Source organism: Sapajus apella, unplaced genomic scaffold, assembly GCF_009761245.1.
Source record: "Sapajus apella isolate SASKATOON/1434 unplaced genomic scaffold, GSC_monkey_1.0 scaffold129, whole genome shotgun sequence".
Taxonomy (NCBI): Eukaryota; Metazoa; Chordata; class Mammalia; order Primates; family Cebidae; genus Sapajus; species Sapajus apella.
In genome coordinates this window covers 3628787-3644573 of record NW_022437069.1, presented here as the reverse complement: position 1 = coordinate 3644573, position 15787 = coordinate 3628787, and the positions used below count along the sequence as shown (strand labels likewise).

Below are 15787 nucleotides of genomic sequence, written 5' to 3'. Positions count from 1 at the left end.
CAGCAGTTTACTGGATGTTTGACTTTGGACTGGTCCCTTAATCTCTCTGAGCCTCATTTTCTTTAGTAAGTGTGAATAACAGCATACATAAACTATTGTGGTTCCTTTACATAAATAAATCTTAGACCTCCAAAGCGATTCACCCTGGCAAAGCCATCAGCTTTCCAAAGTCCTTTTTTTAAAAATGGTTCTTGCAAAATGCTTCACGTTTTACTCATAGCACAAAAGTGTTCAATCAACATAGAAATAAAGAAAGGACACGTTGCTTATAGCTTATCCTCTGAAACTAGAATTGCCAAGTGAAAAGTCAGTACAACTTCTTATTTTTGCTTAAAAAAATAAAAAGTACACATTGAAATTGAATGACCGGTTTTCTTGATACACATATTTTCTGGTAAGTAATGGTCTATCACACACAAAGCAAGGCAGACAGATGACCAGTAAAGCTGTTTACAACCTCCTACTCATGCAAAGCTCAACCAGTGGAACACCGTTTCAGTAGGAGAGCATTTTGACAGGAAGAGGAAATTACAGAGTTCCTACCTACCCTGCAGAAAGCCTAACAAACCGGTTTATACAGAAAAGATTTTCAGCAACATGCATAGACTCATTTAATGTGCTCTAAGAACAGGATACTGATTTAGTTGGTTTCCAGCACACAGCATGAATTCATTGGTGCCCCGTAAAATGGGAATTAATGCCAATGCAGAAGGCATTTTTGCCTTCGCAGCGCTAACGACTAAAAAGCACACAGCATGGAATATTTTGATCTTTAAGTGGGTAATCGTGGAAGTTGCAAGATCACATTCACTAGGCTAGCCTGATCATTCATCTATAAAATTATTTTTTAGAAATATAATGCTTAAAGTCTCCTGGGAATGGGATTACATCGGGACCAGCAGAAGACGTGGTGATACAGGACTGTACATGTAAGACTAGGAATTGATTTTTCACATGTAGCTTTTAGATAAAGGATCACACTCTTCGTAGATTCCTAGAGCCAAGACAACCTGTGATCACAGGAGATCCAGAAATCTCAAGATGGTCAGCTGGCTTGCGTAACACCCTAGATAAATCCTCCTACAAATAGTCAAAAAGTCCACTAAAGCTGATGTACTGAGACTCTGACCCATGTGAAAAAGAGCTGTAAGTGCACAAAAAGGTTCATGCAAGGCCTGGTCAAAGAGTTTGTGATGGTGGATTATTCCACGCTGTTGACATGCCAACATGTATAGTGGGGAAAGAGGCCCCCAAAGCATTCTAACCCAGAAGCACCTGAGGGAAGTGTCTACTTGGGATTGGGAGGAGTACTAGGATTACTGAGCATTTGGGGAAATGTACAAGGGTTCTGAACACAAGAAGGTGTTTCAGGAGAAGCTGTTCTGGGGGATTACGTTGTTTTGGTTTTGATACATCAATACTTAATGCAGACCTGCAGAACCGAGCCAGTTTTTCCAGGATGTATTCCTCAGTCATCAGTAGCTGAAACTTTGCTGCGTGTTTCCAGCTAGTGACATTAGAATGATCCCATTCTTTGCCTGGAGGTGGGATCTGGTGCTGCAGATTGTTCTGGGAAACTGTCATAGAGGATGATTTGCACAATGAAGTCAGCACTATACCACTGCTTAAATCCAATCCCTGGCCGCCTTTTTCTGCTCTGTAGTCCAGAAATATTTCTGTAAAAGTCAGACAATCTGTAAATGTAAGCAGCATGTGGAATGTGTGACCTGCCCCTTCATCTTTATGGGGCATGACCTTGCTTGAAGGCAGCCATGTCGAATCCAGGAATCCACTCCAGCAGCTGTTCTTCAAGATACTTTTCTACCAAAGAAATGCATTCATTAAAAGTAGGTGTGTGGGTGAGTTTATTCTCTTTCACGTCTTCAAACTCTTGGTAGTACTGTCCATGGAATTTCTCTGCAATAACTGGAATTGTCTTCCATGATAATGTTCTCTAAATATCCCACCACAGCATCAAATTCTGCATCAGAGGCAGGGGAGAAGGACAGTGTGATGTTGTCTTTCTCTATAGTGTCCACTGTGACCACAGCCGTCACACCCACCTGTGCTGGTGGCCATTGACCTCCTGTTCTGTCTGTGGCTCACCTGGCCCCCAACTGAGGCTCCTGGGCTGCAGCCATCCATGGGCTGGCCTAGCCTCCATGTCTGGCCAGGCTGCTCTGCACCTACTGCCTTCCAAAGACGTTTAGCTTCCCAGGGTGGTTTGAGGCAGTATGTGGCTGAGATCGGGGTGTCATGTGTTTAGTTTTGTACCTGCCACCCCCTGATTGTTTTATAACCTTGGGCAAGTGATGCAGCCTTTCTGAGACTCCATGAGGACCTCACAGTGTCCTTAAAATGTTTCAATTCATGGTGTCTGGCATGTAGTAGATGCATAACAATCAATTCAATTCAATTCATTAAACTAATATTTATTGAGCATTGACAATGTGCCAAGAATGGCATTGGTGATAAGGTAATAAACAAGACAGATAAAAGTCCTGTTCTTATGGAACAGAGGAGGCAGCTTATGTTTGTATTAAAGATTTGGTGACTATTTCTCCCAGGTGAAATTACTCATCCAAGGGCTTTGCTTTACTCAGGCTCCAAGCTCTCCCAGCACGTTTCACCCCTGGGTAGGTATCACGTCCAGGAGAGAATGAATATGATGTCTTCTACTCCTTTTCACCATGTTCTTGGAGAAGGATCATGGAATTTGGCCACATATCCTAGCTTTGGACTGGAGCTGGGCTACAGAGGGGCTCCTCTGGTCTAATGAGGGGCCTGTGCCTAAGAGGCCACGTTACATCTGAGCCCTGTGTTCACCATCTCCAGCATCCTCTTGGGCATGTGACACTGGGATTTTTGCCAGCTAGAAAGCCACCCAAGCAAAGAACAGATCTTCCAGGAATGGCTGTAATTTCTTGGTGGGGAGTTTAATTCTGAGGCCACTGTACAAGGTTCTGTGGAATGAATATCATGTCAATGCTATTTAATAATATGGTAACCACTGACCATTTAATTACACGGTAATTGTCACTTAGTGACTGGGTAATTGCATAGTAAGTACCATCTAATTTCAGGGTAAAGGGTAAATACATGATTATTTCAGCCTCCTTAGGCACAGGATAGGTCACCCAGGAATTAGGTTTGGATTGACTAAGTATAAATTACCTAGAAATCTGTTTTCGGGTGATTACTCCTGTCATCCTTCCTCGACAAAGCCCCTAGTGGTTACCATAAAATTAAAAAGAAATTTCAAGATTTTGAGCCTCAGGAACTTAAAGGGAGAGTGCTTCATCTTAGAATCCATCATTGCCGGCTATGCAAGAGATGCTGCTTGGTTAGGGGGGAGATACAGAAGAGCTTACAACTTCCTCACTTTTCAGGCTGGCAGCAGAATTTTCTTCTGCTGTGGTGATGTGGGGAGCTCAACACGTGATCCTGAAACTGACATCACAAGATGTAAACACAGCATCCATTCCATTGCCTCTTGTAATGAGCCCCGGGCTTGCAAGAGGGATGGTTTCTCTAGGGGTTAAATGGTGGCTCCCAAAAAACTATGTTCACCACCTAATCCCTAGAACATGCAAATGTGACCTTATTTGGAAAAAGTGTCTCTGCAGATGTATTAAAATTAAAGATGTTGAGATGAGTTCATCTGAATTATCCAGATACACACATGTAATCCAATAACAAGTGTCTTTATAACATATAGAAGAGGGGACAAAGATAAAAGAGAAGAAGACCATGTGAAGTCAAAGGCAGAGCTTGGAGTAATGCAGCCACAAGTCAAGCAATGCCTGGAAACAGAAACTGGATGAGGCAAGGACTGAATTTTCCCCAGAGTCACTGGAGGGTGCCTGGCTCTGCCAAAACCTTGGACTCTTGGACTTCCGGCCTCCAGAGCTGAAAAAGAATAAATTTCTCTCCCCTCCCCTCCCCTCCCCTTCCCCCCACCCCCCAGACAGCTTCTAGCTCTGTTGCCCAGGGTGGAGTACAGTGGCAACATCTCAGCTCACTGCAACCTCCCCTTCCTGGGTTCAAGCAATTCTCCCTGCCTCTGCCTCCTGAGTAGCTGGAATTACAGGCACCCACCATTATACCTGGCTAATTTTTGTATTTTTTAGTAGAGGTGGGGTTTCACCATGTTGACCAGCCTGGTCTTGAACTCCTGACCTCAGGTGATCCACTGCCTCAGCCTCCTGAAGTGCTGGGATTACAGGTGTGAGTCACTGTGCCCAGCCTGAAAAAGAATCCATTTCTGTTGTTTTAAGCTATCCAGCCCATGGTACTTTGTTACAGCAGCAACAGGAAACAGATACAGTCTCTAAGCCGATGTCTGTCGGGCAGCAGGGGTCCCTGGCTGGACTTAAGGAACAGCTATAGAGAAAAGAAAAAAAGTTTGCGCAAATCAAATTGCATCTTGTGTGGTGAGCGGAGCAGCTCTCAGCAGACCACTGAGCAGGGATGCCTTGGATTTCAGTCAGAGATGGTAGGCAGGAAGCAGGGCTCAGTGCTGGGTCCATTTGAGGCCTCCTATGTTTGCTGGAAAGTCACATGGGAAAGGAATACACAAAGTGCTTTTCTTTACGAAAGAAATGTTGGGGCCCTTCTGGAAAAATGCAAAGCTGTTTTTAAAAATGCCCAAGCTCTCAGGATCCAGATACAATCCAATTACTCTATTTCCTTGGAATCTTTGGTGTTGACCCTAGCTAGTTGTTTAGCGTGATGGCAGAAATGAGAGTGCAGGCCTTTGGGGGGTTGGGCAGGCGAGGGTTTAAAACCCTTTTCTACCATGCAGTAGCTGGATGACCTTGGACAAGTGGTTTAACTTTGAGTCTCTGTTTCCTCATCTTTCAGGCTGGGAAAATAAAACCTACCCTGTAGGGTGTTCGTTTCATGAGAGAGAGAGAGAATGTGTGTGTGTGTGTATGCGCGCGCGTAGCAGAGAGTGTATATATACACACACGTATATCCTTTAATGAGTATATATGATACAGCTTGTGCTCAGTCAAGTGTAGCTATTATTTCTATATGATGTACGGGGCAGAGTAAGCACTTCCTATGTTATTATGAACTCTCCATAGACATTTGTAAATGGCTACATCACAGACCACAGATAGATGTGGCAGAGATTCAACTGATACTGACAGCCATCACATGGCCTCCCTAGAGTCCCTTAGTGAGCGTATTGCTAATTATGCAGTCCCTCCACCACCCTACCTCTGAGTTTTAACGACACCCTCCTCTCCCTCTGCTTCCCTTCTTCCCCTGCTCCCTGCCGTGGGCTCACAGTTTTGGAAGACATACAAATTAGTTACCCTGCATAGACACCTTGGGTACTTTGGGCACTCAGGTTTAGATAAGAAAAGTGTTAGGAGGCAAATAATAAGGTCCCAAGATAACCCGTTCAAGACTACACCTAGCTCTATGATCCTGCAAGAAGGAGCTATCCAGCCAATAGGAGGATTAACCAATAAAGGATTTAAAAGACCCTCACTAATAAAAGTAACATGAACCATTCTCCAGGAGGCCTCTGGAGTCCTTGTTGCATCTAAGTGCTGCATGTGGAGTCTGGTTGATTTTTATGGGTTTCGAGTCATGTGCTCTCATAACCTTCCTCATGTCTGTAACAACACTGTCTGCTTAGTTACATGTGGCTTTCTGCACACCTGTCCTCCCACCTCCCGGTTGGTCTGTGTAGGTAGGAGGGCTGGAGGTAGCCAGGGAGGGCCCACTCTCTGGGTTTGTGACTCAGTTTTGCACCTCGGTGGTCAATTTTGATCTGTGGAGCATCTCAATGGTTTATCTTGCAGTTTGACAGCTCCAGCCAGGCAGGGTGATATCCTGGAGCACAGTCTCAGAAAATGGTATCTCCTAAAGGCATAAATAATACACAACAATAAGTTTCCTTGATTGGATGTTTCCACCACACAGGCATTTTGCTGAGAGTTTCACATGTACTCTCTTATTTAATCATTACAACAAATGTATGAGACTGGCCTTGCCGTCTTCATTTCCCTAGGCCAAGTAAAGCTAGAGAGGCCCCTGACCCAGGTGAGGACCATGTGGCTAATAAATGGAGGTGACGGAATTTAGACCAAGCCACAGACCCACACTATTCCAGCCCATGTGACACATGGAAGGGTGGGTGATGAGTCGCTTTCACTCCAGAACCAAGTCTTTTTGAGGTGATAAATGTCTTAGTCCATTTGTGATGCGACAAGACTACCTGAGATTGGGTAACTCATAAAAAACAACATTTCCCCTGACAGTTCTGGAGGATGGAAAGTCTAAGATCAAGGTGCTGGCATCTTGTGAGGGCCCTCTTACTGTGTGCTCACATGGCAGAGGAGGAGAACAGAGTGAATCCACTTTTGCAAGCTTTTTTTTTTTTTTTTTTTGGTTATGGCAGCTGAATCTGTTTTACGTTGCTGTTAGAGAACGCTGAGTCTGGGTAATTTATAAAGGAAGGTGGTTTATTTAACTCATGGTTCTGCAGGCTGAGAAATTCAAAGGCATGGCCCTGGTTTCTGGAGTGGGCTTTTGTGTTGCGTTGTCACGTGGTGGAGGAGGTCAAAGGGGAAGCAAACACATGTGAAGAAGAGGGAGACCCCAGGGACATCCTTAGCTTTATAACAACCTGCTCTCTCAGAAACTGATCCATTCCTAAGAGAACTAATTCATTCTCACAGGCGTAAGAACTCACTTCCTACCTCAAGAGCAGCCCTAAGCCATTCATGAAGGATTTGTCCTCATAGCTGAAACCCCTCTCGGTAAGCCCCATCTCCCCACAGTACCACACTGGGCATCAAATTTCAACATGAGCTTGGTGGGAACAAAGAAACCATATCCAAACCATAGCAAACAGCACCAATCATTTCACCTCCCAAGAGGCCCCACCTCCCAATGCCACTACACTTAGGATCAAGTTTGCAACACATGAATTTTTGGAGACATATTCAGGCTATAGCAATGAGTTTAGTGGTTTACACTGAAGAAGCCCATAATGGACTTGGAGTCTCACCTTGACTTCTATCTAAAAGTTATTAAAATATAGACTGACAGAAATGATGCCTACGTATCAGAAGGCGTGGCTGAGGTACTTTGTCATTCTCTAGATGAGTGTTTCTCATTTAGAATTGTCCAAGCGATCAGATTCCCCAGGGTTGAAGTTCAGGCATCTGTATCTTCTTAAAGGTAAGCCGCAGGTGATCCTGATGTATCTAGTTTGTGGACTAGTTTTTGGGAACCCCTGAATAAAACATTCCAGATTTTATCTCTGGATTAAGCCACATCATTAGACAGCTGGAAATCAATGACATCTTTTTAGCTATGAAAATCACAACTTTTACCATCCTGTGTGGCCGCTGACTGAAAATGAAGGATATTGTAAGACACAGCCATATATAATTCAGAATGAAACAGAGTATATATGGGATAATTGATATTGCTAAAGATAAAATTCAGAAATCGGACAAGTCTCTTAGTTAACTTTCTTTCAGGATTCAGTCCCAGAAATAGCTTTGTTTCTCCTGATGGCCTTTTTTTCTCTTTCCATGTGAATCTCGTGTTGTGTAACTGATTGAATTTCTTTCTTTAAATTGGCCAGTGGGAAGCCCAGAGCAAAATTTACACCTTTTAAGCAACTTGTAAAAAGCCTTATGTGTTTTGTTTCTAAATTTACTTCAGGATTCTTTTTATCCTGTCCTTATCTTCTGGTCTTGCATTCCCACGGTTGCTATGCCAAATGGAGCTGTGCGGATCTGCCCGCCATGGTTGTCCATTCATAAAATGGGGATCTCTTTCACACTGTAATTTTTAGAAATTGGGACAAACCTACACTTAATATATACATATAATGAGATCATGTATTAGCTTCCTAGGGCTGCCATAGAAGAGTACCCAAAACTAGGTGGCTTAAAATAACATAAATTTACTGTCTCACATTCTGGGGGCAGAAGTCTGAGATCAAAGTGTTGGCAGGGCTCTGCTGCCTCTGACAGCACCAGGGAAGAATTCTTTCTTGCGTCATCTGGCCTCTGGCATTTGCTGGCAATCCTTGATGTTCCTCAGCTTGTGCATCCATCAGGCACGTGGCTGTCTTTCCCCGTGTCTCCACATTGTTTTTCCTCTGCGCCTGTGTCTGTGTCTTTGTTCAAATTTCCCCGTTTTATAAGCACACCAATCCTATTGGATGAGGACCCCCTGATGACCTTATTTGGATAACTGCTGCAAAGATGCCACTTCCAACTAAGGTCATGTCTTTAGGTACTGGGGGTTAAGACTTCAACATATATTTTCTTGGGTGATACAATTTGACCCATAACATGGTATATTTCTTCCTTTTCTTTCCATTTCTTCTTATTTCTGAATGGTCACTTAGCTGGAAGACACTGTTGGGTGTCAATATCATTTTCTTAAAAAATTAAAGTGAGTTTAGAAAATACCTGTTTATTCACTTGCCTTGGTTTTTCCTAGTCCCAAATAGGTTGGGACATTAACAGTCGACATTACACAAGCGCCTTCTTAAATTTGTCATCGACATAGGATGTATTCATGACCCTTACTGCCTCCTGACGTCAAAAACCATCCCTTCCTGCCTCCTCTTAGTCTGCAGGGCCATTTTTTTTGTTTCCAGAGAAGGGGATTAAGTCACTGTGGGGGGGCTCTCTTTCTGTATAATCCCTGTCTCACGTGTTCCCCACAAAACTGTGTCTCATCTGCAATACCCTAGAGCATTGGAGTCCATAACAGAAAAACTCATTCGAAAAAGCAAGCTTTCTCCAACTGGTATCTCAAAGGTCTTGGAGCAGTAGTGGGAAGGACTTCAGCTGAAAATCGGTATTCGAGGTTCCTTTTCTCCCTCTAACCAGGGAGATCTTAACTACTCACGCATCACAACCGGAGGTGGTATCTGTAGGTCATATTCATAGGCTTTTTCCGGAGCATGTTTGCAGAACTTTCATTTCTAGTTCCTTCAGCACTTGCTGTACAAGACAGAGCAAAACCCTACTGTGACTGAAATCTCTGCCTGAACTTGGAGCTACGTAGAAACAGGTGTAGAGACAGAACTCTCAGTAAGTGCTGGTTTGGCTCCGATGTGGGTAAGTGGCTGGTCTAACATAGATTGTCATGGATCAGCAAGGATCTTGGACTGGCATAGAACATGGAAATGGAGCAGGGATGATGAAGCCATCAGGCTACAAAGGAAGTTGTAAAGCCAGACAAAGGCCAGTCCAGAGTTGCTCTCTGAGCTACTTCTGGCTGGATTTCATGAATTAACTGGAAAACGAGGAGGAGGCAGTTAATAGCAAACCCATATGGTAGTTATGGCTCTTTAGTATTTGAATTTTTTGTGTAAATCCATGTTTAAGCTAGTAGTTTAAGCTAGGTGCAGTGGCTCATACCTGTAATCCCAAATAATTGAGAGGCAGAGGGGGTAGAATCCCTTGAGCCCAGAAGTTGGAGAGCAGCCTGGGCAACACAGCAGGACCTAATCTCTTAAAAACAAGGTTAGTAGGCTGGGCGCAGTGGCTCATGCCTGTAATCCCAGCACTTTGGGAGGCTGAGGTGGGCAGATCACGAGGTCAGGAGTTCGAGACCAGCCTGCCCAACATGGCAAAATGCTGTCTCTACTAAAAATACAAAAAATTAGCTGGACATGGTGGTGGGCACCTGTCATCCCAGCTACTTGGGAGGCTGAGGCAAGAAAGTCTCTTGAACCTGGAAGGCGGAGGTTGCAGTGAGCCGAGATTGTGCCACTGTACTCCAGCCTGGGCAAGAAGAGTGAAACGCCGTCTCAAAAAAACAAAACAAAACAAAACAAAACAAAACAAAAAACAAAAACGTTACTAGTTCAGTAAATGGCAAATTAAAAGCATGACTTAGAATACTGCTCTGAGGAGGTTCTTAAATGGATGGATCTTCCCTGTGTAGTCACAGCCTTGGTTGCTGGGGTGTGCAGAACAGGGAAGCATCTGCCTTGCAGCGACAACTCTTCCTCCAAATGCTCCATGCTGGCTCCCGCCCCCACCGCTCTGTCAAAACAGTCATAACTGAGGTCACCTGAGTGCCACGCGATATCTGAAATCATCCGTTTCCTACCTTCCATGCAGTCCTCCTCTTCATTTACCTCTTAGCAGCATTGGATGTTCTGGAAACGCACTCTTCCTTTGTCTTCCGTGACGCTCTGATCTTCTTTTCTATCCTGTCTCTTGCAGGCGCATTCTCTTCTACTGAATTGTTACATGTTGGGACGGTTAAAAAAAGCAGGCATTATTTTCTGCAGCTGGTATTTGTCGCAACTGTCATGAGGTAGGTTGGTAGGCACACAGAGTTGAAAGAGCTAAGAATAGGACTTGGAAATGGGGATGTCTGAGAATATCTGAGCGTCCTCACATGAGATACAACGTTTTTGCAGAGCCACGACATGCTCAGTGTTGGCTGATAGTGCTCTGGCACTGGGATTATGGGAGGCACTCCTGAAACTCAAACCCTTGTCCGCTACCATCTTGCTTATTCGTAAAGAGGAATTCTGAAGTTGCTGTTGAAAGACAATGCAGCAACAAAAGTGATACCAAAACACCTCCCACCAAAACCAACCACCATGAAGAGTAGCTGCAGTGTAGCTACATCAGAGGCTGGAAGGAAATAGAGCAGGTCAAGTGCTGGAAGATTATTCAGAAAGGAAGAAGTGACAAAATCAATTATTCTTGTTATTCATCTCGTTAGCAGCCTTCCAAGGTTGCTTGGTGACTTCATTAGCTTGTCACTGAAAAGCACCAATTATTATTTGAACCATTTTATAATGGATGGGTGTAAGTTTAATTTTTTTAGTAGTTTGAAGAGCCAGGCAAGGAACTGAGCTCCTTGAAATGTCAAGCTCCCTACTCCGCGTGTTTGTGATACTAAATGGGAGTTGCCTTCATTGCTTGCTGCAGAATATAAACAAATGTCAGCCGTTTTAACAAACAGGCATCATTTGACTTAATTGCAAATTAAAAACCATAAACTACCTTAAACACAGAGCTAATGCCGCATCAAATCAATACAGTAATTGCACCAGGGCAATTGAGAGGCTCATGGAGTTTCTGTACCCTGCATACTAAAAGGATGCAGTCCCCAAGAGAGTTGGTAAGTCCAGTTGAATGGTCAGTGTTCATGGTAAATTGCACTGACTGGCTTTTTCTTTGAGGGTGGACCAGACTGGCTGATTTCTTCATTGTCTGTGGCAACACAAAGGAAGGGTCTTTGTTCCTGAAAAGAATTTAATATATATATATTTTTGTGTGTGTGTGTGTTGGGCTGGAGAAGTTCTTGAGTTTCATAGTCAGGGGAAGAAAAGGACACTCCTGGGCCCACTTGTAAGGCCTTATGTTGAGCATCAGTTCTCTTGGGACCTAGCAATTATTTCTTTACAGACCTGACATATAGTGGCAGCTAAATTATGTCAGTGGACTATGTCTGATTGACAGATCCCAAGTCTATTGTGCCTTGTTGAGCCATTCAGGTGACACTGGCCTTTTGTTTAGCCATAGATCATAGGGCAGTGCTGGCAGGCTCCACTCCAGGTGGCCTTTTTCTTCCCTCTTAAAGTGGTCTTCAGTGTTATTCCAGAAATGGCCTGGGATAAAAGGTGGATGAATTTGGTTCTTGCCTTTGTCACAGGATTTGGAGGGTACAGGGAAGGCCTCCAGTCCCAAACAGCTGTCCTCCACTATGCTGTCACAGTCCTGAAATAATTTCCTGCAGACACACATTCCTTTGAGTGTCTGAAGTGCCAGTAAAATGCAATTGCCCCTGGGAAGGATGAACAAATTAAACAATTAACAGCTATTCATATCTCAATGTCAAGTTGATTCAAGAGGAAACATCCTATGTGGCGCCCCATGAGGTGCTCATGAAATAATGCCTGATCGTGTGTCTTGATTAGTTTACTAAATTAGCCAGTCCCTGTGCAGGAACCCAAGGGAACAAGACACCCCTGAGTAAGCTTGGATGAGGTAGAGGAAGAGGATGTGACAGGCATGCACTGCGATGGGGCCTGGTTGGCTCCTGGATGCCTTCCTTTCTTTCCTGGCTTTGCTGGGGAAGGAGGAGATTTCCTCTGCAGTCTTGTCTTCCCCAGCAGGTGCTAAGGTATGTGTGTTTGTGGAGCCTGAGTGGGTCTCTGTACCCAGGAGCTTTAGCTGTCTCCCCAAGGCACTCCTCCAGCTGCGGGACCTGAGTGTGAGATAGGCCCCTGCTCCTTTCCCCTGTCTCTCTCCCCTTCCCACTCAGAACCCCATCTCTGCTTTAAGCTCACATGGTTGCCCTACCTATGTAGTTTTCACCATGCTCTCTTCTTGAAGGTCAGATTCTGATTCTGATATTCCCAGCTATGGTTAGCATCTGCCCCTAAATGAAAACATCCCTGCTGGGCTACATGCCACCATCAGCTACTTGACATGCTTCCCCGTCTCCTCCAGATTGGAACCCTCGCTGGGGTTAGGCATGAGTCTATAGGTGAAGCCTAGTTAATCACAAGCCTTTGAAACCTGTGATTTTTGTTATTAAAAATTGTATTTATAGAATAGATAATTTATGTACAGAGGTGGGAGGCTGAGGTGGGTGGATCACTCGAGGTCAGGATTTCAAGACCAGGCTGGGCAATATGGTGAAATCCCATCTCTAGTCAAAATACAAAAATGAGCCGGGCATGGTGGCAGGCGCCTGCGATCCTTGCTACTCGGGAGGCTGAGGCAAGAGAATCCCTTGAAACCAGGAGGTGGAGGTTGCAGTGAGTTGAGATAGCACTGCGGTACTCCAGCCTGGGCACCATAGTGAGACTCTGTCTCAAAAGAAAAAGGAAAAAAGGCACAGAGGAGTATACAATGAAACGTGTGTCTCTCTGTCTTCAGCCCTAGTTGGCCAATTTCTTTGAGGGAACCATTATTAATATTTCATATATCTTTATATGTTACCTGTGTACATGTGTGTATGTGTATAGACATGTATACAGACACATGTATGTTTTCTCTCCTCCCACCAGGGTAGTTGGCATAATGTTCTAAACGTTGCTTTTTAAAAAATAGACTTTATAGAGCAGTTAACAATAAAGCAATTGTAGATTCACAACAAAACGGAGCAGATGCAGAGATTTCCCATCCACCCCTTCCTCACACATGCACAGCCTCCTCCGTTACCGGCAGCCTGCCCCAGAGTGGTCCATTTGTTAGAATGGATGAGCCCACACGTCACTATCACCCAAAGCCCATGGTTTACATCACAGTTCACACTTGATGTTTGCTTGGACCAATGTCTGTACATGCATCCACCGCCATAGCATCATAAAGAGTAGCTTCATCGCCTTGAGACCCTCTGTGTGCCGCTAGCTTCTCCCTCCTTGCTCAAACCTTGTTTTTTCATTTAAAATTGTATCTTGGAGATCATTTCATTTCATCACACAGAGAACTGCCTCATTATTTTTAAGGGCTGCGTGGTGTTTCATTCCATGGGTGTATCATAGAGTGTGGGCTGTTTCCAGCCATGGCTTTGATGACCAATGTTGTGATGACGATGCCTTTCGTGTGTCATTTGGCACAGAGACCAAATGTTTAGGATAAGTGCCCAGGAGCAGGCTGCCTGTCCAAAGAGCATAGGCATTTTAGTTGGAATATTGCCAAATTGTCCTCTGAATGTTACGATTTTTAATGCCGTGGACATCAAACCCATCCATTCCCAGATTCCCATCCAGGTCATTTCCTCCATTCATTTCCTGCTTCTTCTCCTAATTTTAGCTCTGATTGCATAACGCCTATGGCTGATCCATAGCTCAGCAGGCAGACAGTTGGTGTCCGAATAGGGGCACAGTTTCCCCAAAGGGAGGAGGAGGGGCGGGGGAGGCATGGCAGGAACACAGAGAGGAACTGATATGTACTGAACATCTTCCAGGAGTAGGAACTTTCCCCGCGAATCTCATCTGAGCTTCACAGCAGCCGTGTGAAGTGGGTCATGGTTCTGTCTCTTTCAGCTGAGAAAGCTGTGGTTCAGAGAGGTTCATCCACTTCGTCCAAGTCACACTTAGTTCTGTGGGTTGAATTGTTTCCCCACAAAAGATACATTGAAACCCTAACCCCTACTCCCCCCTGAGTATCTCAGGGTGTGACCTTATTTGGAAATAGTGTTGTTGCAGATGTGATTAGTTCAGATGAGGTCACATGGAGTCCAGTGGGTCCCACATCCAATGTGACTACCGTCCTTGTAAAAAGAGGGACATTTGGACTCAGACACAGAGACAGAGAAGACAGCCATGTGAAGACAGGGGTTGAGGGTGGAGTGATGGCACCGCAATCAAGGACCCCCTCCCTGGGGCTGCCAGAGCTGGAAGAGTCAGGGAGGGATCCTCCCTAGAGGCTTTTGGAGGAGGCGATCCTACTAACAGCTTGATTTCAGATGGCTCTCCTCCGGAGCTGGGCGAGAACACATTTCTGTGGCTTTAAGTCGCACAGTTGGTGATGCCCTTTTATGGCAGCCCTAGCAGACGCATACAGCCAGTAAGGGCCAAAGCCAGAAATGTAGCCTAACGCGGCCTGACCTTGAACCTCAAGCTAGCTCAACTCTGTCACTCAGTGACTGATGCCCGAGAACCTTCAGTGGAGTCAGAGGTCCAGGCCTTCCTTTGAGCTGGTAGGGGGAGGCAATGAATTGGAAGTGGGTGAAGTGACTGGAAGCTGAAGCGCAGTTCTGGGCATTTGGTGACTCCTCAGCCTCCTGGCAGGCGTGTTTTAGGCAGACTCCAAAACAGTGGGGAGTCGCTCTGTTTCAAATTCCCTTGTGGTCGGAACACGACTCTTTTATAAACAAATCCACCTGCTATGTAGCGGTGTCAGGATTATCAAACCTAATCTGGGCATTGCTAATGTGATATGAGAGGGACGATTGGGGCCCGATTCCCACCGCCTGCTCATGAAGTGTTGGCCGTGCTCTTTGCAAACGGGCTTCCAGACTGGCCAGGCTGTTTGGTTACTGTTTACAGGGTTGCCCGTGGAGGAAAACAACCGGTCTTTCTCCTGTTTCCAGTTTTCGTGACAACAGGGAGGACGTGCTTTGATTTCTGGGGACATCCCTTCCAGTGTGCAGGGGTGTGGTGCCTCTGTGTTTCCAGGCTGCAGGAACTGCAGGAGGCCTTTGCTGAGCGGAGGCAGGGCTGCAGCCCAGGAGGGGTCCCTCGTGGAAGGAAGGAAGGGACTAGACAGAGAAGGCCAAAGAAAACGACTTCCTGAGTCCTCACTCCTGATTTCAGCTGGAGCTTATGCGCATGTCAGAGATCACCCTCAGCAACTGAAGCAAGAGAAGGCAGTTGTCACAGAGGAAAGGGTCTGAGCTGGATGCAGCCAGGGCCGCATTTGTAAGGCAATCCATTGGAATGCAAGAATAAAAATAACAGAACTCTGAATCAGATTTCTGTCCTGTCTCTTTAAAAGTTTCACTTTTGGCCGGGCGCGGTGGCTCAAGACTGTAATCCCAGCAATTTGGGAGGCCGAGGCGGGTGGATCACGAGGTCAAGAGATCGAGACCATCCTGGTCAACACGGCGAAACCCCGTCTCTACTGAAAATACAAAAAATTAGCTGGGCATGGTGGTGCGTGCCTGTAATCCCAGCTACTCAGGAGGCTGAGGCAGGAGAATTGTCTGAACCCAGGAGGCGGAGGTTGCGGTGAGCGGAGATCGCGCCATTGCACTCCAGCCTGGGTAACAAGAGTGAAACTCTGTCTCAAAAAAAAAAAAAAAAAAAAAAAAG

At 45.2% G+C, this 15787-nt stretch overlaps 1 pseudogene; it reads right to left on the bottom strand.

The window, feature by feature from the left end:
* Nucleotides 1–611: 611 nt before the first annotated feature.
* LOC116539504 lies at nucleotides 612–13759 on the bottom strand (annotated as a pseudogene).
* Between the last annotated feature and the right edge of the window lie 2028 nt (nucleotides 13760–15787).